General features: G+C 47.9%; 1 protein-coding gene across 4 annotated transcripts in view; it reads right to left on the reverse strand.

Moving 5' to 3' along the window:
- The window catches only part of LOC135050001 (uncharacterized), a 186890-nt gene extending 178431 nt beyond the window's left edge, over positions 1–8459 (reverse strand). For all 4 annotated transcript variants that reach the window (XM_063956075.1, XM_063956074.1, XM_063956077.1 and 1 more), the window contains exon 1: positions 8335–8459. The gene's annotated coding sequence lies outside the window, so the exon portion shown is untranslated. The remainder of the gene's footprint in view (positions 1–8334) is intronic.
- Between the last annotated feature and the right edge of the window lie 14494 nt (positions 8460–22953).

Genomic DNA, 22953 nt, shown 5'->3' on the forward strand with positions numbered 1-22953 from the left:
TTACAGGGTCTGGAATTCTTACTTCACCTGGTGTGCGGCTAAGAATTATGATGCACATACTTTCAAAACTTCCAGACTTTTGGCTTTTCTACAACAGGGCCTAGACTTGGGCCTTCGTCCAGCCCCCTCAAGGTCCATATATCTGCCTTGTTGGTGTGGTTTCAGAGAAAAATTGCATCTCTTCCTGATGGTCACACTTTCACTCAGGGTGTTCTATGGATTCAGCCTCCCTATGTCCCTCCTGTGACTCCGTGGGATCAGTCTGTTGTTCTGAATGCCCTGCAAGAGTCTCCATTTGAACCTCTTGAGTCTGTGGACCTTAAATGCCTAACGCTTAAGGTCATGTTTCTGTTGGCTATTGCCTCTGCTAGGAGGGTGTCGGACTTAGGCGCTTTGTCCTGTCGTCCACCCTTTCTGATTTTTCACCGTGACCGGGCAGTTCTGCGAACTCGCCCTGGTTATTTGCCTAAGGTGGTATCATCTTTTCACCTTAACCAGGAGATTGTGGTTCTGGCCTTCATCTCTTCTGGTGTGTCCTCCAAAGAAAAATATTTGGATGTGGTACGGGCTCTCCGTATTTATGTGGAAAGGACTGCCTCTATCAGGAGGTCAGATTCCCCTTTTGTACTTTTTGGTTTCACAAACGTAGTTGGCCTGCGAATAAGCAAACCTTGGCCAGATGGATTAGAATGGTGATTGCACAAGCCTATGCGCAGGCTGGGCTCCCAGCTCCTGCTGCTATCAAAGCCCATTCTACTCGGTCTGTTGGATCTTCTTGGGCGGACCGCCGTGGCGTGTCCGCAGAACAATTGTGCAATCCGGCTACGTGGTCCTCAGTGAACACGTTCATCAGGTTCTATGCCTTTGATACTTCCACCTCCCAGGATGCTTCCTTTGGATGCGAGGTTCTTGTACCCGCTAAAGTGCGTCCCCTCCCATGAGGAACTGCTTTAGGACATTCCTGATGTTATTCCCTGTGGAATACCAGTGTACCTCCCTGCAGAAAAGGAGATTTGTAATAGATTTACCATAGTTCAATCTCTTTCTGCAAGGTACACTGGTTTCCACAGGGCGCCCACCCTGACGCACTAAGCTTCTTGGGTTTGTATGGCATTAGCCGCAAGTCCCTTCTCCTGTCGTGAGAACGTGGTTCTATGTGACTAACATCTACTGTATCTCTTACCTGCTACTGCATTGTAACTGGTTAACAAAACTGAGCTCCAGTGCCTGGAGGCGAGGCTATAGAGGAGGCGGTGCAGTGCATCCTGGGAACAGTCAAAGCTTTAGCCTGTTGGTGCCTTGGATCAAAATCCAACTCTACACCCCGATGTTATTCCCTATGGAAACCAGTGTACCTTGCAGAAAGAGATTTAACTATGGTAAGTCTACCATAAATCTCCTTTTTTTCGCGCAGTCCATAGAGGATACTGGGCGCCCGCCCGGTGCTTCGTTCTTACTGCTCTGTTACTTGGTTAAGTATTGTTGTTTGGTTAAGCTGTTGCTGTTCCTGTTTCAAGTTTGGTTAGCATGGCTTTCCTCTGTTTGTGTGTGCTGGTTCAGAATCTCCCACTATCCTTTTATATCCTTCTCTCAAAGTATGTCCGTCTCCTTGGGCACAGTTTCCTAGGCTGAGTCTGGTAGGAGGTGTCATGATTGGACGCCATTCTGACGCCAGAACGTGCATAACTGCAAATAATATTGTATTGACCAATGTCTGCAAATGCCCTGTGTGTGGTTATGTATAAACCCTGTGTGAAAAGGTCATAGGAGACTTCGGCCTGACGTGCCACTGCTCCCATGCTGATCTTAAAGGGGGAGGTGTCATGATCCAGGCTATTTCAAGTAGGAATAGGCCTGTTAATAAGTAGTGTGATATCAATATAGATGACACCAGGATATCCAAGTGACATATCAATGAATGTGATGCCAATGCATCTGGGTTATATCGAAATGGGCATGATTGAAATATGTGTTATTCCAATTGATGTATCAATGTACCAGTATGTGAAAACTGTCTTTGCATGTCAAATGGTTGAAACTTGATTGATCTGCTGGCATTTCATTGTAGCCACAGAACACAGAGACACACTAACTGTTTAGGTGTGAAATTTAGTTTAGTTTAATTACCCCAGAACCAGAGCTGGGGCCAGAGAGGTGTTAAGCACTTCCTTCTCTGTGTCCTCTCAGAACTAGCCATTTGTTTACACAAGAACCATGGCCAGAGCTTCAAAGGAGAAGATAAGGCCATTCGCCCCTGAGAGAGTAGCCGGGAAGCCCAGTATGAGCTGACACTCAATATCTTCTCTGGCTTATGGAAGGGTTAACAGTAACACTCCAGAGGGAGGGGGTTGAAGGGGCAGCATGTTTTTTTTTAAATAGGAGACCCACAGAGTGTAAGTTGTGCATTATCAAAGAAGTGAGTCAGGAGAACATTCTGGCTCTGTAATGTCCCGATATATCTGAAGAGGCTTCACTTCACCCCATCGTTCCATGCTGCATGTGTTAGGAGGATCGGTGGGTTTTATCTCCCTGTTCTTATTTTTCTTGAAATTGTCTTTTCTGCTGTGACTTTTTACTTTGACTTTTTATCGTTATATTCTTGTAACTTTCTTTTTTCTGTAACATAAGCGTTGACGTGTTTTACTTGAATTAAATAATCTAATTTTAGATCTGGTTTCTGTTGTGTATCCAACCCAACTCTCTGAAAGAGGCGTTACCAAAATATTAATAATTCTGGGTGCAGGCAAAAGCCGTAAGTTTGCCTTGGGTCATACCCTAAACGTTTGTATTTTGGCTGGTGGCAGTGATTGTGTGAAATTGATGCACGCGCTCAGGTATCCAGTAGCAGTGTCACATGGCAGGGATTCGCAGATTGGCGTATCTGGGGAATCGCCGTGCCTAGGATCATGACAGGAGGGGCATAGAGGGAGGAGCCAGCCCACACTATCAAATTCTTAAAGTGCCCATGGCTCCTAGTGGACCAGTCTATATTCCATGGTACTAAATGGATCCCCAGTATCTTCTACGGACTACGAGAAAAGGATTTACCGCTAGGTAATTAAAATCCTATTTAAACAGATGGTTGGCACATGATATTGGCTTTCTCACTGCAGAATGAATGCACGTAAGCTATGCCCCATTGCATGGGAGAGAGCATTCATTATAAAAAGGTACCTGGGACACCAGCTAAATTAATAATTTAATGTGCGCTATTCAATTCTTCTCACCCCCTTCCACACTTATTCTGGTTCTGCTGATGGGTGTGGTATCATCATTTCAGCTCGCTACCCCCGACTGAAAATCATCCTTGATGTCAGGTTACATAGGTGAAAACAAATTAATAATTAAATAAGGTAATTTTGAGCCATGATTGATGTGGATATTATTGGAAGAGTGCGGAGAGATTAATTAGGCTAAATGGGAATAGGGAGAAATTGATTATCTGTCAAATCAATCACCCCACCTTCAAGCAGTGTTAATATATGGCATTTACATATCACATATATGGTGTTCTGCATAATATTGTTATGTACAGTATATCAAGGATTATTTACACAAAGGATACTGAATTTCAGATTGCCAGAAGAGGAAGAAAGCAAACGATGGGTTTTAGCCTAGCCAGGGTGCTGTCTGTGTGCAGTTTGTATGTTTGTCTCCTCTTGTGGTTTCCTCTCAGGGTACAATGATGAACGAAGTAGGGTAACTGGATCCTAACTAATTCGGCTGCATGTGTGTAGGTAAATTAGTTTGTAGGTTCCAGACTGACATATGTCAATGAATAAACAATACCTGTACAGAACTACACTTTATAATGATACTACATAAATAATAATAATAATTTATTTCAGGTGTTTCTCTAGAAATGGATATGTACAGTATGTCACAAGCACATTAAATGCTACAAGAAGCTCATTAGAACTTTTCAAGGTAGTTCCCACAAGAGAAGAAAAAATCTGCACACATGAATAAAATGTTCAGTGCCAGGCGAGAGAGCATTTCACATACAGTGTATATCAAGGGCATAGCTACCATAGGTGCAGGCAGTGCAGCTGTTATGAGGCCCAGAGCTGAGAGCAGGGCCGGACTGGGACCAAAAATAGGCACTGGCATTTTTGAAGCACACAGGCCGACCTCGGTGTCAGCACCTGACTCCTCCCCTTACTATTCCCGACTCCTCCTACTTCTTAGTCTATGCTCTTACAAATATAATTAATATTATAACAACATACAAGTGTACATCATTCTGTATTAAAATACACACAACCATTGGTTGAAGTGGAAATGTTGAAGTGGGGGTATGGAAAAATAAAGGTTGTAACTAAGCGCGCGCACTCCAGAAAAGGGGCGTGGGCACTCAAAATGGGGCGTGTCCTTCACTGTAGTTTACCACACCATATACCCCTTATGCACCACAATAGTAGGACCCCTTATACTATCTAGTACTGGTGCCCCTTTCACATTATACCACAAAGTATGAGCCGAAATTCAATCAAAGTATGAGCCGAAGACCAATCAGACAGAGTGGGTGTGGCCAATTCAAATGGGACGTGATACACAGACATATGCCCCCAATAGTGCAGTGCCAGATCCACAATTGCCCCCACAGTGCCAGGTATACAAATGCCCCCACAGTGCCGGGTATACAAATGCCCCCACAGTGCCAGGTATGCAAATGCCCCCACAGTGCCAGGTATGCAAATGCCCCCACAGTGCCAGATCCACAAATGCCCCCACAGTGCCGGGTATACAAATGCCCCCACAGTGCCGGGTATACAAATGCCCCCACAGTGCCAGGTATGCAAATGCCCCCACAGTGCCAGATCCACAAATGCCCCACAGTTCCAGGTATACAAATGCCCTCACAGTGCCAGATCCACAAATGCCCCCACAGTGCCAGATCCACAATTGCCCCCACAGTGCCAGATCCACAATTGCCCCCACAGTGCCAGGTATACAAATGCCCCCACAGTGCCAGGTATACAAATGCCCCCACAGTGCCAGGCATACAAATGCCCCCACAGTGCCAGATCCACAATTGCCCCACAGTGCCAGGTATACAAATGCCCTCACAGTGCCAGATCTACAAATGCCCCCACAGTGCCAGGTATTCAATTGCCCCCACAGTGCCAGATCCACAAATGCCCCCACAGTGCCAGGTATACAATTGCCCCCACAGTGCCAGATCCACAATTGCCCCCACAGTGTCAGGTAATACCTGACACTATGGGGGCAATTGTGGATCTGGCACTGTGGGGTCAATTGTATACCTGACAGGTAAACAAATGCCCCCACAGTGCCAGGTAAACAATTGCCCCCACAGTGCCAGGTAAACAATTGCCCCCACAGTGCCAGCCAATTGCCCCCACAGCAGTGCTGAAGCTGCTTACCGCTGCTGCTGCTCCTCCAGCTGTGATGTGAGTGTGTCAGGAGGAGAGCTCAGAGCGCGGGCGCGTGGCTATGTCTGGCGCCGGCGTGTAGGACTTCAAACTAGCCGCCGGTTTGTGAGCCATTTAGAGCTCGCGGACAGGCAGCTCCTGATTGGCTGCCGGTCCGCGAGCTGATTGGCTCATGAACCGGCAGCTGGTTTGAAGTCCGCTACACGCCTCCAGACATAGCCACACTGGCGCGCTCTCCTCTCCTGACAGCTGAGACACGCTGCCGCCGAACTGAGCGGCAGCGTGTCTCAGTGACACAAACGGGGCCTCGGAAGCAAACTGCTGCTGCTCGGCTTGCCCGGCCCACGTGGCCATCGGCCCTTCTGGCATTTGCCAGAAGTGCCAGATGGCCAGTCCGGCCCTGGCTGAGAGGGACCCACCTTCCTGTCACTGTTACATGTGTCATATACATTTTTCCCCATTGGGTGGTACAATTACATACAAACTTTTGCCTTGGGGCCTGCAATATATCTAGGTATGCCTCTGGAACTACTAATGTAATGTGGTATAAAATGACCTGAAGGGCATTATGATGTTACATAATATGAACTGGGGCACTGTAATGTGGCACAGTATGACCTGGGAACACTGTATGTCATAAGGTGAATTGGGGGTACTGTGTGGCATAATGTGTACTGGCAGCACTACAATGTAACATAATGGGAACTAGGGCTCTACTATAGGGCATAAAAAGCACTAGGACACTATTATGCGGCATAAAACAACTGCTGTAGAGAGGTGTCTCTCCAGAAGCATTGGGACAGGGGCCCTTTAAAATGTTGTTATGGGGCTCACGGAGTTCTGGCTATGCCCCAGGCATGTGCAAATATATATATATATCCCTCATCCAAAATTCAAATTCACACATTTTTGGTTCCCCTACCGAGATAATGACACATATATCTACTGTATATATTACATATCTATATAATATATCTATTTATACACATAATATATACTATATATGTCATTGCCTCGGTAGGGGACCCAAAAATGTGTAATTTTGAATAAGGGATACTCAACATATATATATATATATATATATATATATATATATATATATAGTGTTATGAGCCACGGCTGTGGCTCATTCCTATGTTTCATTTTGGTTATGTATTTTATGTTATACTTCTGTTTATGTTTCCCGTGGGTGTCATGGGGTGCTCGGAGCTCACCCTTAAGGAGAGGATACTGTTATGAACCACAGGTAGTGGTTCATTCCTATTTTATGTTTATAGTTCTCTTGCAGGCCAGGATTTCCTGTTGCTCTGGTTTAGAAGATATTTGTTTGCTGTCAGTGGTGAGTCTGTGTAATTGCAGCCTGTTTCCATGTGGTTGGTCTCACCTGTCTGCTAATTGCATCTTGTCAGTTTGGAGTCATGCAACGGGGCAGCTGCACGACATAATTAATTAGGCCTCTCTGTTATATGCTGGCTGAGTGCAATTCACAGACGCTGGTGATATTTCTAGGTTTCCAGTCTTCGAGTTCTGAGCTTGTTCCTGCCAGTTCCTGAGCTCCTGTCTAGCAGTGTCTGTCTAGCTGCTTCCTGTGTCGATTCCTGTGTCGATTCCAGTGTCTGATCCCGTGTCCTGCCGTGAAGCGTTCCTGTCCAGAAGTCCTGTGGCTTTGCCTATGCCTGGTCGAGTTTCTGGCTTCTTGGTGTCCACCGGTCTGTTGTTTGGGATTCTGCCTGTCCTCCAGTTCTGAGAGTCTGTGTCGGCAGCATTGGGGGTTCCTGTCCGTTTGCCAGTATTTGTACCGGTTCCGTGAGTAGCGGCTTTGCAGCGTCCGTCGGCCTAGGCCGCTGTATTCCTTGGTTGTATCTGTCACTGGTGTTTTGCAGAGGGTTCTGCTTATGCTGTCACCGCCGGTACACAAAAGTATTGTGTCGGCGTGTGGTCAGCATTTCCTTTGTTGTTCTTTTCCTTTGGCGGCAAGCCGCACATACATTTAGTTTTAGCCTAGTTAGTAGCCCCTGGCTTTGGTTGTTTCAGTTAGAGGGCCCCTTGTTATTACCATGTCTCAGTTCACGCTTTGTCTCTCTTTAAGACCTGAGGGGGCATCGGAGTTGGGCAGACCTAATCCGCCCTTCAAACGCGGCTGCCATGGGCCCAAGAAACCATAGTCCTGCAAGCGTGAATTGACAACACGGGTAAAACAACGGAGGTAGGGTGCCAGGGGCTATTCCCGTTCTATTTCACCAAATCCAGTATTACGTCCTGGTGCTCTGGACTCACTTCATAACATCTCCCTTGTTCTGAGCACCAGGAACCTAACATATAGAGAGAGAGAGAGAGAGAATCCACTTTGTTTTACCGACAGATGGGATGACGGCTGTCAGTATACCAGCAGCGGCATCCCGTCTGTCGGAATCCTGGCAGGAAGGCATTGAGTCCCCTTGCGGGCACGCTGCGCTCTCCACGCTTTGGGTCCGGTGGCTCACTTCACTCACCACAGATTATATTCCCACTCAGTTGGTGGCGTCGACCCACCAACCGAGTGAGAATACCCTATTGAGGTTGGGATTCGGTTCAGCGACTTTACCGGCTGTTAGGATTCCAGCGTCGGTCTCCTGAACTCCGGGATCCCAACAGCTGCTATTTTAACTGCATCCTGTACACATATATCTACATATATATCTACATGTGCAAGGCCCACACAAAGCATCGACACTCACGGAAAAATAACAACTCAGTACTTATTGGTTACATTTCAGAAAATCTTTCGTTCCCTGACCCCTCCAGTTACTGTGGAGCCATATGTCTGTGCTGAGACTTGTGGTTCCACAACAGATGGAGGAGCCACAAGTTACTAATCTGTACCTCTTGTAGAAAAATAATTAGTAACAGAAAAAAATTGTTAGTCTAGTCACTAGTGATTATTGTTTCATGCTCTTACCTGTGTAATTCTTTCAGCAAACATGCGCTTGGTGGCATTATGTGATACTGAGAACCCAGGAATTAATAGACCGTTGCTACAACCAAGTCTGAGCAACAGTGATCCCAGTACTCCTTCCCACTCACTGCAGTTTCCTGAAGATCAACTACCACCACTAGGTGGCACACGTCTGCCATAAACACAAGCGTTGCCTTAACAACAAGGACTGCATGATGCAATATCTCTAGTCAACTAGATTTTAGCAACATGGATGAAAATTGTTGCTTTCTGTTAACTTTATATGCTGATTCATAATATGACACTAAAAATCTATCATTTCACATTTTCTAGATAAAAGCAAAAAGATCTTAAAAATTGGTTGAAAACACCTACAAATGTACGACACCATCTGGAACTGAACTACGTCCCTTAATATGTTGAATTTATTATTAAATGGACTATCTTTTTGGCTCAGCATTTGCAAACGAAGGCCCTCATTCCGCTCGCTACGGATTTTCGCAGCGCAACGATTATGGCAGAACGGGGCTAATCTGTGCATGCGTATGCACCGCAATGCGCAGGCGTGTCGTACAAGTAAACAAACAAAAACCGGCAGTGGCCGGAAAAAGACAGGGATTGCCTTTTTGGAGCACTCTTTTAAACATGATTGTTGGAGCACCTCCAGCTAATTAATTATAAACCACTTAAAGGAAAAATTTTTGGATAGCTGGTTTCATTATATTTCTAGGACATTATTTGGGTTCGGTGCAGGGTACATTACAATACTATAAAGTGTCGTACAAGTACAAAGACCTTTGTGGTTTTGCACAGGTTCTAGCGACGCTTTCAGTCGCACTGGTGGACGCAAGGAGATTTACAGGAAGTGGGAGTTTCTGGGTGGCAACTGACCGTTTTCTGGGAGTGTTTGGAAAAATGCAGGCGTGGCCGGGCGTTTGCTGGGTGGGCATCTGAAGTCAATACCGGGTCCTTCGTTGCAGCAATCAGAATCAGCTTTATTGGCCAGGTATACTTACGTATACTAGGAATTTGTCTTCGGTTTGCTATACAACAGCCAAGTAGGTAACAGATAAGCAGGTGGGGGGGCAAGTAAAGTCACACAGATAGGTATACCGTAGGGACACAAGTTAGTTACATGTACGTCTAGTCAGTCAATGTTCAGGAGTTCATCAGGCGGACCGCTTGGGGAAAGAAACTTTTGAGGCTTCTGGTGAACCTGGCGGGGACGGCCCTGTAACGCCTGCCTGAAGGAAGCAAGTTAAACATGCTGTAGCCGGGGTGTAGCTGGTCTTTTACTATCTTCATTGCCCGCTTTTTAGCTCTGGACAGGTACAGGTCCTGGACTGAGGGAAGGTCGGCCCCCATGATCTTCTCTGCGGTTCTTACCACCTTTTGGAGCCTGCATCTGTCCCACGCTGGCGGAGCTGTACCATATGAGTATCGAGGAGCACAGTACCGACTCCACAATCAAGGAGTAGAAGAGGAGCAGAAGCTTCTGTGGGATGTTGAACTTCCTTAGTTGCCTGAGGAAGAACAACCTCTGCTGCGCTTTCCCAACAGTGGCGTCAGCGTTGGACCCCCATTTAAGGTCCTGGGAGATTGTGGTCCCTAGAAACTTGAAGGAGTCCACTAGCAATACCACACTGTTAGCAATCGTTAGCGGAGGTGCACTAGATGACTTCTTCCTGAAGTCCACTATCATCTCGACAGTTTTGAGGGGGTTGAGCTCAAGGTTGTTGTGGATGCACCACTGAGCCAACCGGTCTACTTCCCGTCTATAGGCCGATTCGTCCCCGTCCTTGATGAGGCCGATGACGGTGGTGTGAATCAGTGAATTTGATGATCTTTACTGATTGCGCCTCTGAGGTCCAGTCATTTGTGTACAGGGAGAAGAGCAGGGGTGAGAGGACACAGCCCTGAGGGGCCCCTGTACAAATAAACCACGCTTGAGAGGTGAATTCCCCCACTTTCACCACCTGTCAGCAAGTCTACTATCCAGGATCAGGTAGCTTCTGGGACCCCTAGGCAAAGTAATTCGGGGTGGAGGATGCTGGGGATGATTGTATTGAAGGCCGAGCTGAAATCGACAAACAGGACCCTCGCGTAGGTACCGGGAATGTCTAGGTGCTGTAGAATGTAGTGCAGGCCCAGGTTGACTGCATCCTCAACACACCGATTCGATCGATAGGCGAACTGCAGGGGGTCCAGTTTGAGGCCAGTCACAGTTTTCAGGTGATTCAAAACCAGACGCTCGAACGGTTTCATGACCACAGACGTCAGTGCTATTGGCCTGTAGTCGTTCAGGTTCGTGATAGAGGGTTTCTTTGGGACCGGGACGATAGTAGACCTTTTGAGGCAGGAAGGGACTTTCTGTAGCTCCAGCGATTTATTGAAGATCTTGGTGAATATGGGGATGAGCTGACCCGCACATGCTCTTAGGGCAGATGGTGACACTCCGTCAGGACCCAGAGCTTTCCTGGGTTTGGCCCTTTTGAACAATGCCTCCACCTCTTCTTGGGCGACTTGCATTGCCTGGGGTTGGCCGTCGGTGGTCGGAACATCGTAGAGGTGATTGTTTGGGTTGCAGGGGACTTCTTTTGCGAACCTGCAATAAAAGTGGTTCAGTTCGTCAGCTAGGTCTTGGTGCATGGTGGTGGACTTCGATGTTTTCCTATAGTTGGTTATGGATTGCATTCCTTTCCATACAGATACGGGGTCATTGGTGGAGAGATCGTTTGTCAGCTTGTCCGAGAACCGCTTTTTTGCTAGCCTGATTCCTTTAGTCAGAGAGTTCCTAGTACGGTTGTATAGTGCTCTGTCACCACTGCTATAGGCCTCCTCTTTGGCTCGACGAAGTTGCCTGAGCTGGGCATTGAACCAGGGCTTGTTGTTGTTGTAAATGCGGTAAGTCTTGGTAGGTACACACATATCCTCACAGTAGCTGATGTAGTATCTGTCAGGTCATTCAGGTCGGTTGCCGAGGCTTCGAAGACCCCCCATTCCGTGCAGTCAAGGCAGGCCTGGAGCTTCATCTTGGCCTCATTGGTCCATTTTTTAACAGTCTTGACGACAGGCTTAACCGCTCTCAGCTTGTGTGTATAGGTAGGGAGTAGGTGGACGCACAGAATAAGTAACTACAGGGCTGGTCTTGTTCTGCACAAAATGTGTTTGCTGCCGCTCTGCTGCACAGGCGTTTACACTCCTGCAAAGTGAAAAAACACTCCCCCGTGGGCGGCGACTATGCGTTTGCACGGCTGCTAAAAGTAGCTAGCGAGCTATCAACTCGGAATCAGAGCCTAAATGTATTGTTTCTCCGCTACACAAATTATGGATTTTGTTTTTTAGAAGCCTCTTTTGTACTTTCAGAAAATACTTAAGTATTTTTACTAATTCTAACACATCAAAAACCCAAATGTCCTATAAAGTATTTTAATTGGAAAATTTATAGAAAGGGAACCAAAAGCAAACATGATGTGTCCCCCCAATTCCCCCCCACCCCCCACACACACACCTTATAAGCACCACAAAAAAATACGTGGCTCTTGTTTCACCAATAATCCACCTTTTCAAAAATAGTAAAAAGCAGAATTCTATGGGATTGATTCATGTCATTTTGTTTGCAATACGGGCAAGTTGCCATTGCAACGGCGTCCAAACACCAGCAACAGACCTTGCCCCCTTACAGTTCTATCTAGCCTCAGATTCTATCTAGCCGCAGAGCAGCGGTGAATAGACACTGTGCACATACGCACAGCATCTACAGTATTCACAGAGACAAGAGGGACGGGGGCATAGTCAGCAGCTAACAGAGCGCTGGCCATGCCCCCATTGTGACGGAGAATGGGTGCGTGGCTTGCGATTGTGGCTTTACCATGAAGCCATGACCCTTTTCTGAGGCCACACCTTCTTTTTTGGGCTCGCGCGGCTACGTCGCACCAGAGTCCCTCTGTCGCCATCCACAAAGTTGGGAGGTGGGATACTGTTGCCGGCAGTTGTTCCAGTAATTAAAAATAAAGATGTGCACCGGAAATTTTTCGGGTTTTGTGTTTTGGTTTTGGATTCGGTTCCGCGGCCGTGTTTTGGATTCCAACGCATTTTGGCAAAACCTCCCTGAAAATTTTTTGTCGGATTCGGGCGTTTTTTTTTTTTTAAAATACACCTCAAAAACAGCTTAAATCATAGAATTTTGGGGTAATTTTGATCCCATAGTATTATTAACCTCAATAACCATAATTTCCAATAATTTCCAGTCTATTCTGAACACCTCACAATATTATTTTTAGTCTTAAAATTTGCACCGAGGTCGCTGGATGACTAAGCTAAGCGACCCAAGTGGGCGGCACAAACACCTGGCCCATCTAGGAGTGGCACTGCAGTGTCAGACAGGATGGCACTTCAAAATATTAGCCCCAAACATCACATGATGCAGAGATTAAAAAAAAAAAAGAGGAGCAAGATGGAATTGTCCTTGGGCCCTCCCACCCATCCTTATGTTGTATAAACAGGACATGCACACTTTAACCAACCCATCATTTCAGCCACAGGGTCTGCCACAGTCGTGTGGCTGAAATGACTGGTTGTTTGGGCCCCCACCAAAAAAGAAGCAATCAATCTCTCCTTGCACAAACTGGCTCTACAGAGGCAAGATGTCCACCTCCTCCTTATCGTCTGATTCATCACCCCTTTCACTGTGTACATCCCCCTCCTCACAGAGTATTAATTCGTCCCCACTGGAATCCACCATCTCAGGTCCCTGTGTACTTTCTGGAGGCAATTGCTGGTGAATGTCTCCACGGAGGAATTGATTATAATTAATTTTGATGAACATCATCTTCTCCACATTTTCTGGAAGTAACCTCGTACGCTGATTGCTGACAAGGTGACCGGCTGCACTAAACACTCTTTCGGAGTACACACTGGAGGGGGGGGCAACTTAGGTAAAATAAAGCCAGTTTGTGCAAGGGCCTCCAAATTGCCTCTTTTTCCTGCCAGTATACGTACGGACTGTCTGACGTGCCTACTTGGATGCGGTCACTCATATAATCCTCCACCATTCTTTCAATGGTGACGGAATCATATGCAGTGACAGTAGACGTCAGCACTCGCTCCTGACTGCCCTGCATCACTGCCAGCGGGTGGGCTCGGAATTCTTAGCCTTTTCCTCGCAGCCTCAGTTGCGGGAGAATGTGAAGAAGGAGCTGTTGACGGGTCACGTTCAGCTTGACTTGACAAGTGTCTCACCAGCAGGTCTTTGAACATGTGCAGACTTGTGTCTCCCGGAAAGAGAGATACAACGTAGGCTTTAAACCTAGGATCGAGCACGGTGGCCAAAATGTAGTGCTCTGATTTCAACAGATTGACCACCCGTGAATCCTGGTTAAGGAAATTAAGGGCTCCATCCACAAGTCCCACATGCTTAGCGGAATCGCTCCGTTTTAGCTCCTCCTTCAATCTCTCCAGCTGCTTCTGCAAAAGCCTGATGAGGTGGCAGTGTCTGAACTGACTTCACGTGTGGCAAGTTCAAAGGGTTGCAGAACCTTGCACAACGTTGAAATCATTCTCCACTGCGCTTGAGTCAGGTGCATTCCCCCTGCTTTGCCTATATCGTAGGCAGATGTAAAGGCTTGAATGGCCTTTCACTGCTCCTCCATCCTCTGAAGCATATAGAGGGTTGAATTCCACCTCATTACCACCTCTTGCTTCAGATGATGGCGGGGCAGGTTTAGGAGTGTTTGCTGGTGCTCCAGTCTTCGGCACGCGGTGGCTAAATGCCGAAAGTGGCCCGCAATTCTTTGGGACACCGACAGCATCTCTTGCACGCCCCTGTCGTTTTAAAAAAAATTTCTGCACCACCAAATTCAGTGTATGTGCACAACATGGGACGTGCTGGAATTTGCCCACATGTAATGCACGCACAATATTGGTGGCATTGTCCGATGTCAAAAATCCCCAGGAGAGTCCAATTGGGGTAAGCCATTCTGCGATGATGTTCCTCAGTTTCCGTAAGAGGTTGTCAGCTGTGTGCCTCTTATGGAAAGCGGTGATACAAAGCGTAGCCTGCCTAGGAACGAGTTGGCATTTGCGAGATGCTGCTACTGGTGCCGCCGCTACTGTTCTTGCTGTGGGAGGCAATACATCTACCCAGTGGGCTGTCACAGTCATATAGTCCTGAGTCTGCCCTGCTCCACTTGTCCACATGTCCGTGGTTAAGTGGACATTGGGTACAACTGCATTTTTTAGGACACTGGTGACTCTTTTTCTGATGTCTGTGTACATTCTCGGTATCGCCTGCCTAGGGAAGTGGAACCTAGATGGTACTTGGTACCGGGGACACAGTACCTCAAGCAATTCTCTAATTCCCTGTGAATTAACGGTGGATACCGGACACACGTTTAACACCAACACAGCTCCCAAACCTGAGTTATCCGCTTTGCAGCAGGATGACTTCTGTGATATTTCATCTTTTGCTTACTGGAAGTAGTACAAGTGGTCTTCCGACTTCCCCTCTGGGATGACAATCGACTCCCAGCAGCAACAACAGCAGCGCTAGCAGCAGTAGGCATTACACTCAAGGATCCATCGGAGGAATCCCATTTAGGAGAGGACTCGTCAGACTTGCCAGTGACATGGCCTGCAGGACTATTGGCGTTCCTGTCTAAGGAGGAAATTGACACTGAGGGAGTTGGTGGTGTGGTTTGCAGGAGCTTGGGTACAAGCGGAAAGGATTTAGTTGTCAGTGGACTGCTTCAGCTGTCACCCAAAGTTTTTGAACTTGTCAATGACTTCTGATGAATGCACTCCAGGTAACGTATAAGGGAGGATGTTCCTAGGTGGTTAACGTCCTTACCCCTACTTATTACAGCTTGACAAAGGCAACACACGGCTTGACACCTGTTGTCCGCATTTGTGTTAAAATAATTCCACACCGAAGAGGTGATTTTTTTTTTTGTCATTTGACCAGGCATGTCAATGACCATATTCATCCCACGGACAATAGGTGTCTCCCCGGGTGCCTGACTTAAACAAACCACCTCACCATCAGAATCCTCCTTGTCAATTTCCTCCTCAGCGCCAGCAACACCCATATCCTCATCCTGGTGTACTTCAACAGTGACATCTTCAATTTGACTATCAGGAACTGGACTGTGGGTGCTCCTTCCAGCACTTGCAGGGGGCGTGCAAATGGTGGAAGGCGCCACCTCTTCCCATTCAGTGTTGGGAAGGTCAGGCATCGCAACCGACACAAATGGACTCTCCTTGGGGATTTGTGATTTAGAAGAACGCACAGTTCTTTGCTGTGCTTTTTCCATTTTAACTCTTTTCTGTTTTCTAGCGGGAGGATGAGTGCTTCCATGCTCATGTGAAGCTGAACCACTAGCCATGAACATAGGCCAGGGCCTTAGCCGTTTTTTGCCACTCCGTGTCGTAAATGGCACATTGGCAAGTTTACGCTTCTCCTCAGACACTTTTAATTTAGATTTTTGGGTCATTTTACTGAACGTTAGTTTTTTGGATTTTACTATGACATTGGGCATCGGCCTTGGCAGACCACGTTGATGGCATTTCATCATCTCGGCCATGACTAGTGGCAGCAGCTTCAGCACGAGGTAGAAGTGGATCTTGATCTTTCCCTATTTTACCCTCCACATTTTTGTTCTCCATTTTTTAATGTGTGGAATTATATGCCAGTAAGATTATATCAATAGCAATGGCCTACTGTACTTTACTATATATGTATACTGCTGGTCACCAAAATGCTGCACTGTCCTACTATATACTGCTCACAATAATGCAGCACAGAGATAGTATACTTGACACAGAGCTGCAAGATACAGCAATGGCCTACTGTACTATACTATATGTATACTGCTAGTCATCAAAATGCTGCACTGTCCTACTATATACTGCTCACAATAATGCAGCACAGAGATCGTATACTTGACACAGAGCTGCAAGATACAGCAATGGCCTGCTGTGCTGTACTATATGTATACTGCTGGTCACCAAAATGCTGCACTGTCCTACTATATACTGCTCACAATAATGCAGCACAGAGATAGTATACTTGACACAGATATTTGCAGCACACTGAGCACAGATATGGAGCGTTTTCAGGCAGAGAACGTAGATATTTTCAGCACACTGAGCACAGATATTTGCAGCACACTGAGCACAGATAAGGAGCTTTTCAGGGAGAGAACGCAGCCACCTCCTCTCAATTCAATCTCCAATGCACGAGAGAAAATGGCGGCGGCGGCGACGCGCGGCTCTTTATATAGAATATGAATCTCGCGAGAATCCGACAGCGGGATGATGACATTCGGTCACGTTCGGGATAACCGAGCAAGGCGGGAAGATCCGAGGCTGCCTCGGAACCATGTAAAATAGGTGAAGTTCGGGGGGTTCGGATCTCGGATAACCGAACCCGCTCATCTCTAATTAAAAAGGACGTTTTCACATTAATTAAAAATATAACAATGTATTACAAATTCATAAAAAGAAGAGGGATAATTGCCACAAATCACATAAAAAAATGTATAGGTTTAGCTTGTTGGAATATATAGCCACAAATGTTCTCCTCATTAAGGTGCTAAATCACAATATCCTCCTGAGGAAGCTGGTAGTTACTTTACCAGTGAAACGCGTTGAACCTGCTTGTATGGACTTTATGCCAACCATCTCCATCTCATCCGCTCTGGCACAACTTGGACTCACTGGCAACCACTGAATGAATCTATACCAATTTAAGCATATTCTTGGACCCGGATCTCCTTTCCTGCTTCAAATTGGATCACCAACTGAGATACCTATGAGACTGCACTATATGGAAATACCATTGCTTCAGAAGGATTCATAATTATTTGTGGAGTGAGCCCTAGCCAGTATTGTGATTAATTATTGACAAACTGTCGGCGCCAGTATCCCACATTTTTCTTTGCATACAATTACCGGGGTTTGACCACCCCTATACAGGCTGCCGTTGACAGCGCACTCACTCTCTCTCCTTCACAAAGTTGGGAGGTAATGCAAATGCAATCAAAATGCCCTGGCTTCTCTACCAGTGCACGAAAATGGCAAAATGGATGTGGAAGAAAAAACTGCAGGCATGGCTTATCTAATGGGGATGGAGTTTAAATGTGTAGTGAAATCATTATGTCTAAGAACAATAAACAAATCCTTCGCCTACCAGCCCTGTCTGACAAACAGAAACTACCTAATGACTGATATAAAACATAGGAAATAATGGGCCTAATTCAGTTGTGGATGGATTGGCTGTCACTTCCTGGGAAGCAGCAGTGATGGCGCTTTTACAGTTAGACGCCTCCTGCTGCAGCAGTGATCTGACCTCGATCCTAGGATGCAGGCATCGGATCACTGACTTCCCATTGGGCAGCTTTCCGAGATCCCTGGCCTCTTCTCTCCCCTAAACAGTGGCAATAAGCCTCCGTTATGGGAAACTGAGAGCGTTGCCACACCTGCCTGCCCCAAAATGGCAGCAGACTGTCTATCACTGACAATCTGCTGCCATCCTGCTTCGTACATCGCAGGACCCATTTGTGCATGCACTCAACAGGTCCTGCGCATTAGCAAAGTACTGATAATAAGTATCAAGTGGGCCAGAATGAGGTCCAATATACTGTACAATAACCACCTCACATCACCTCCCTCAGCTCCTTCATGTCCAAATTACATAAAATGTATATCAAGACAAAAAAATAAGAAGGTGCAAATTAAAACAAACACATTCACAACACTGAGGCATTTAAATAAGCAATTCATCAATCACAATCAGCGGAGCAAGTATGCGGGTACGGAGTACCACCTGCCACACACTTTGCCATTACCACAATTATAATGTGCCATAAAGCAACAAGACTATGGTGCTTGGCAGCATGACGGCTCCTCCCACTTTGTCAGGGTTACTGGGAGTGCGACAGTGGCTGTATTTTCCTGTTATAATGGAGGCATTACTATTGCTACACTGCTCAAAGAAATAAAGGGAACACTTAAACAACACAATGTAACTCCAAGTCAATCACACTTCTGTGAAATCAAACTGTCCACTTAGGAAGCAACACTGATTGACAATCAATTTCACATGCTGTTGTGCAAATGGAATAGACAACAGGTGGAAATTATAGGCAATTAGCAAGACACCCCTAATAAAAGAGTTGTTCTGCAGGTGGTGACCACAGACCACTTCTCAGCTCCTATGCTTTCTGGCTGATGTTTTGGTCACTTTTGAAAGCTGGCGGTGCTTTCACTCTAGTGATAGCATGAGACGGAGTCTACAACCCACACAAGTGGCTCAGGTAGTGCAGCTCATCCAGGATGGCAATGCAAGCTGTGGCAAGAAGGTTTGCTGTGTCTGTCAGCGTAGTGTCCAGAGCATGGAGGCGCTACCAGGAGACAGGCCAGTACATCAGGAGACGTGGAGGAGGCCGGAGGAGGGCAACAACCCAGCAGCAGGACCGCTACCTCCGCCTTTGTGCAATGAGGAACAGGAGGAGCACTGCCAGAGCCCTGCAAAATGACCTCCAGCAAGCCACAAATGTGCATGTGTCTACTCAAACGATCAGAAACAGACTCCACGAGGGTGGTATGAGGGCCCGCTGTCCACAGGTGGGGGTTGTACTTACAGCCCAACACCGTGCAGGACGTTTGGCATTTGCCTGAGAACACCAAGATTGGCAAATTCGCCACTGGCGCCCTGTGCTCTTCACAGATGAAAGCAGGTTCTCACTGAGCACATGTGACAGACGTGACAGAGTCTGGAGACGCCAAGGAGAACGTTCTGCTGCCTGCAACATCCTCCAGCATGACCGGTTTGGCAGTGGGTCAGTAATGGTGTGGGGTGGCATTTCTTTGGGGGGCCGCACAGCCCTCCATGTGCTCGCCAGAGGTAGCCTGACTGCCATTAGGTACCGAGATGAGATCCTCAGACCCCTTGTGAGACCATATGCTGGTGCGGTTGGCCCTGGGTTCCTCCTAATGCAAGTCAATGCTAGACCTCATGTGGCTAGAGTGTGTCAGCAGTTCCTGCAAGACGAAGGCATTGATGCTATGGACTAGCCCGCCCATTCCCCAGACCTGAATCCAATTGAGCACATCATGGACATCATGTCTCGCTCCATCCACTAACGCCACATTGCACCACAGACTGTCCAGGAGTTGGCAGATGCTTTAGTCCAGGTCTGGGAGGAGATCCCTCAGGAGACCATCCGCCACCTCATCAGGAGCATGCCCAGGCATTGTAGGGAGGTCGTACAGGCACGTGGAGGCCACACACACTACTGAGCCTCATTTTGACTTGTTTTAAGGACATTACATCAAAGTTGGATCAGCCTGTAGTGTGTTTTTCCACTTTAATTTTGAGTGTGACTCCAAATCCAGACCTCCATGGGTTAATACATTTGATTTCTATTGATAATTTTTGTGTGATTTTGTTGTCAGCACATTCAACTATGTAAAGAACAAAGTATTTAATAAGAATATTTCATTCATTCAGATCTAGGATGTGTTATTTTAGTGTTCCCTTTATTTTTTTGAGCAGTGTATATATTGTTATTAAATTGGGGGCATTAGTATATATTTCTATTATACTGGAGGCATTACTGTATATTTTTAGCCTTGCCTCCAGATTCCCCCCAAAAATGGGCTGTCGTGTGGTCACGCCGCTAGTGTCATGTAGCCACTCCCACTAGCAGCATGTGGACACGCCCTCTCACAACACATGACCACGCCCATTTTCGGCAATCAGTACCACTAATGGGCCCTACACACTGATAGATCCGCCGCCGAGCTGCCCGACGGCGTATACGGCCGACGGGTGACCCGGCGGCAGGGGAGCAGTGACGGGGGGAGTGAAGTTTCTTCACTCCCCCCGTCACCCGGCTCCATAGCAGTGCAGGTAAATATGGATGATCTCGTCCATATTGGCCTGCATGCACAAGCGACGGGGCACCAGCGATGAACGAGCGCGGGGCCGCGCATCGTTCATCGCTGGTGCCTCCACACTGCACGATATGAACGAGAACGTTCATATCATGCTGTATCATCTGCCAGTGTGTAGGGCCCATTAGAAAATATTTCTACTTGCACCACTGATCACAATAAACCATTAACATCACTGTCCCAGGAGCATACAGATGATACAGTGCTTTAACTCATTTCAGCAACGTCATGCACGGGATCCGGTCTGAAGATCGACAGTGTCTAGGTCGACAATGTTTAGGTCAACCACTATAGGTTGACAGGGTTGGAAGGTCGACAGGGTTTCTAGGTCGACATGTGCTAGGTCGACAGGTCAAAAGGTCGACGTGAGGTTTTTTTGAACTTTTTTATACTTAACGATCCACGTGGACTATGATTGGAACGGTAATCTGTGCTGAGCGAAGTGGTAGCGAAGCGAGGCACCTTGCCCGAAGAATGGCGAGCGAAGCGAGCCATGCGAGGGGACACGGTGCACTAATTGGGGTTCCCGGTCACTCTCACTCTACGAAGAAAACGACACCCAAAAACCACACACACACACACACACACACACACACACACACACACACACACACACACTCATGTCGACCTTTTGACCTGTCGACCTAGCACATGTCGACCTAGAAACCCTGTCAACCTTCCAACCCTGTCGACCTAGTGACTGTCGACATATAGTGGTTGACCTAAACATTGTCGACTTAGACACTGTCGATCTAATGATCCACACCTGTCACACACACAGCGTAAGCATCAGTTTATAGTTCATGGAGGTAATGCATGTACACAAATGTTTTTTTGCCAAAAACTATAGCACCTATCAAGTTGCTGATGATGTTCAGGTGGTACTGCACAGTGTCAGTGGGCACAGGTGGGCTGCATAGTACCAGTGTACACAGGGTGAAGGCACAGGGGGATGCATGGTGTCAGTGGGCACAGGTGGGCTGCATAGTGCCAGTGTACACAGGGTGAGGGCACAGGGGAATGCATGGTGTCAGTGGGCACAGGTGGGCTGCATAGGGCCAGTGTACACAGGGTGAGGGCACAGGGGAATGCATGGTGTCAGTGGGCACAGGGTGAGGGCACAGGGGGATGCATGGTGTCAGTGGGCACAGGTGGGCTGCATAGTACCAGTGTACACAGGGTGAGGGCACAGGGGGATGCATGGTGTCAGTGGGCACAGGTGGGCTGCATAGTACCAGTGTACACAGGGTGAGGGCACAGGGGAATGCATGGTGTCAGTGGGCACAGGGTGAGGGCACAGGGGGATGCATGGTGTCAGTGGGCACAGGTGGGCTGCATAGTACCAGTGTACACAGGGTGAGGGCACAGGGGGATGCATGGTGTCAGTGGGCACAGGTGGGCTGCATAGTACCAGTGTACACAGGGTGAGGGCACAGGGGAATGCATGGTGTCAGTGGGCACAGGTGGGCTGCATAGTGCCAGTGTACACAGGGTGAGGGCACAGGGGAATGCATGGTGTCAGTGGGCACAGGGTGAGGGCACAGGGGGATGCATGGTGTCAGTGGGCACAGGTGGGCTGCATAGTACCAGTGTACACAGGGTGAGGGCAGAGGGGAATGCATGGTGTCAGTGGGCACAGGTGGGCTGCATAGTGCCAGTGTACACAGGGTGAGGGCACAGGGGAATGCATGGTGTCAGTGGGCACAGGGTGAGGGCACAGGGGGATGCATGGTGTCAGTGGGCACAGGTGGGCTGCATAGTACCAGTGTACACAGGGTGAGGGCAGAGGGGAATGCATGGTGTCAGTGGGCACAGGTGGGCTGCATAGTGCCAGTGTACACAGGGTGAGGGCACAGGGGGATGCATGGTGTCAGTGGGCACAGGTGGGCTGCATAGTACCAGTGTACACAGGGTGAGGGCACAGGGGAATGCATGGTGTCAGTGGGCACAGGTGGGCTGCATAGTGCCAGTGTACACAGGGTGAGGGCACAGGGGGATGCATGGTGTCAGTGGGCAGAGGTGGGCTGCATTGTACCTGTTTACACAGGATGGGGGGCACAGAGGGGATGTACAGTGTTAGTGAGCACAGGTGGAGCTGCATAGTACCAGTGTACACAGGGTGAGGGCACAGGGGGATGCATGGTGTCAGTGGGCAGAGGTGGGCTGCATTGTACCTGTTTACACAGGATGGGGGGCACAGAGGGGATATACGGTGTTAGTGGGCACAGGTGGAGCTGCATAGTACCAGTGTACACAGGGTGAGGGCACAGGGGGATGCATGGTGTCAGTGGGCAGAGGTGGGCTGCATTGTACCTGTTTACACAGGATGGGGGGCACAGAGGGGATGTACGGTGTTAGTGGGCACAGGTGGAGCTGCATAGTACCAGTGTACACAGGGTGAGGGCACAGGGGGGATGCATGGTGTCAGAAGGCACAGGGGGGATGCATACTACCTGTGTACACAGGATGGGGGGCACAGAGGTGAGGGCATAGGGAGATACATGGTGTCAGTGGGCACAGGTGGTCTGCATAGTACCAGTGTACAGGGGTGATGCACAGTATCAGTGGGCACAGGTGGGGCTGCACGGTACCAGTGTACACAGGGTGAGGGCACAGGTGGGGCTGCTTAGTGCCAGCGTACACAGGGTGAAGGCACAGGGGGATGCA

This window comes from Pseudophryne corroboree, chromosome 2 (genome assembly GCF_028390025.1).
Source record: "Pseudophryne corroboree isolate aPseCor3 chromosome 2, aPseCor3.hap2, whole genome shotgun sequence".
Classification (NCBI taxonomy): domain Eukaryota; kingdom Metazoa; phylum Chordata; class Amphibia; order Anura; family Myobatrachidae; genus Pseudophryne; species Pseudophryne corroboree.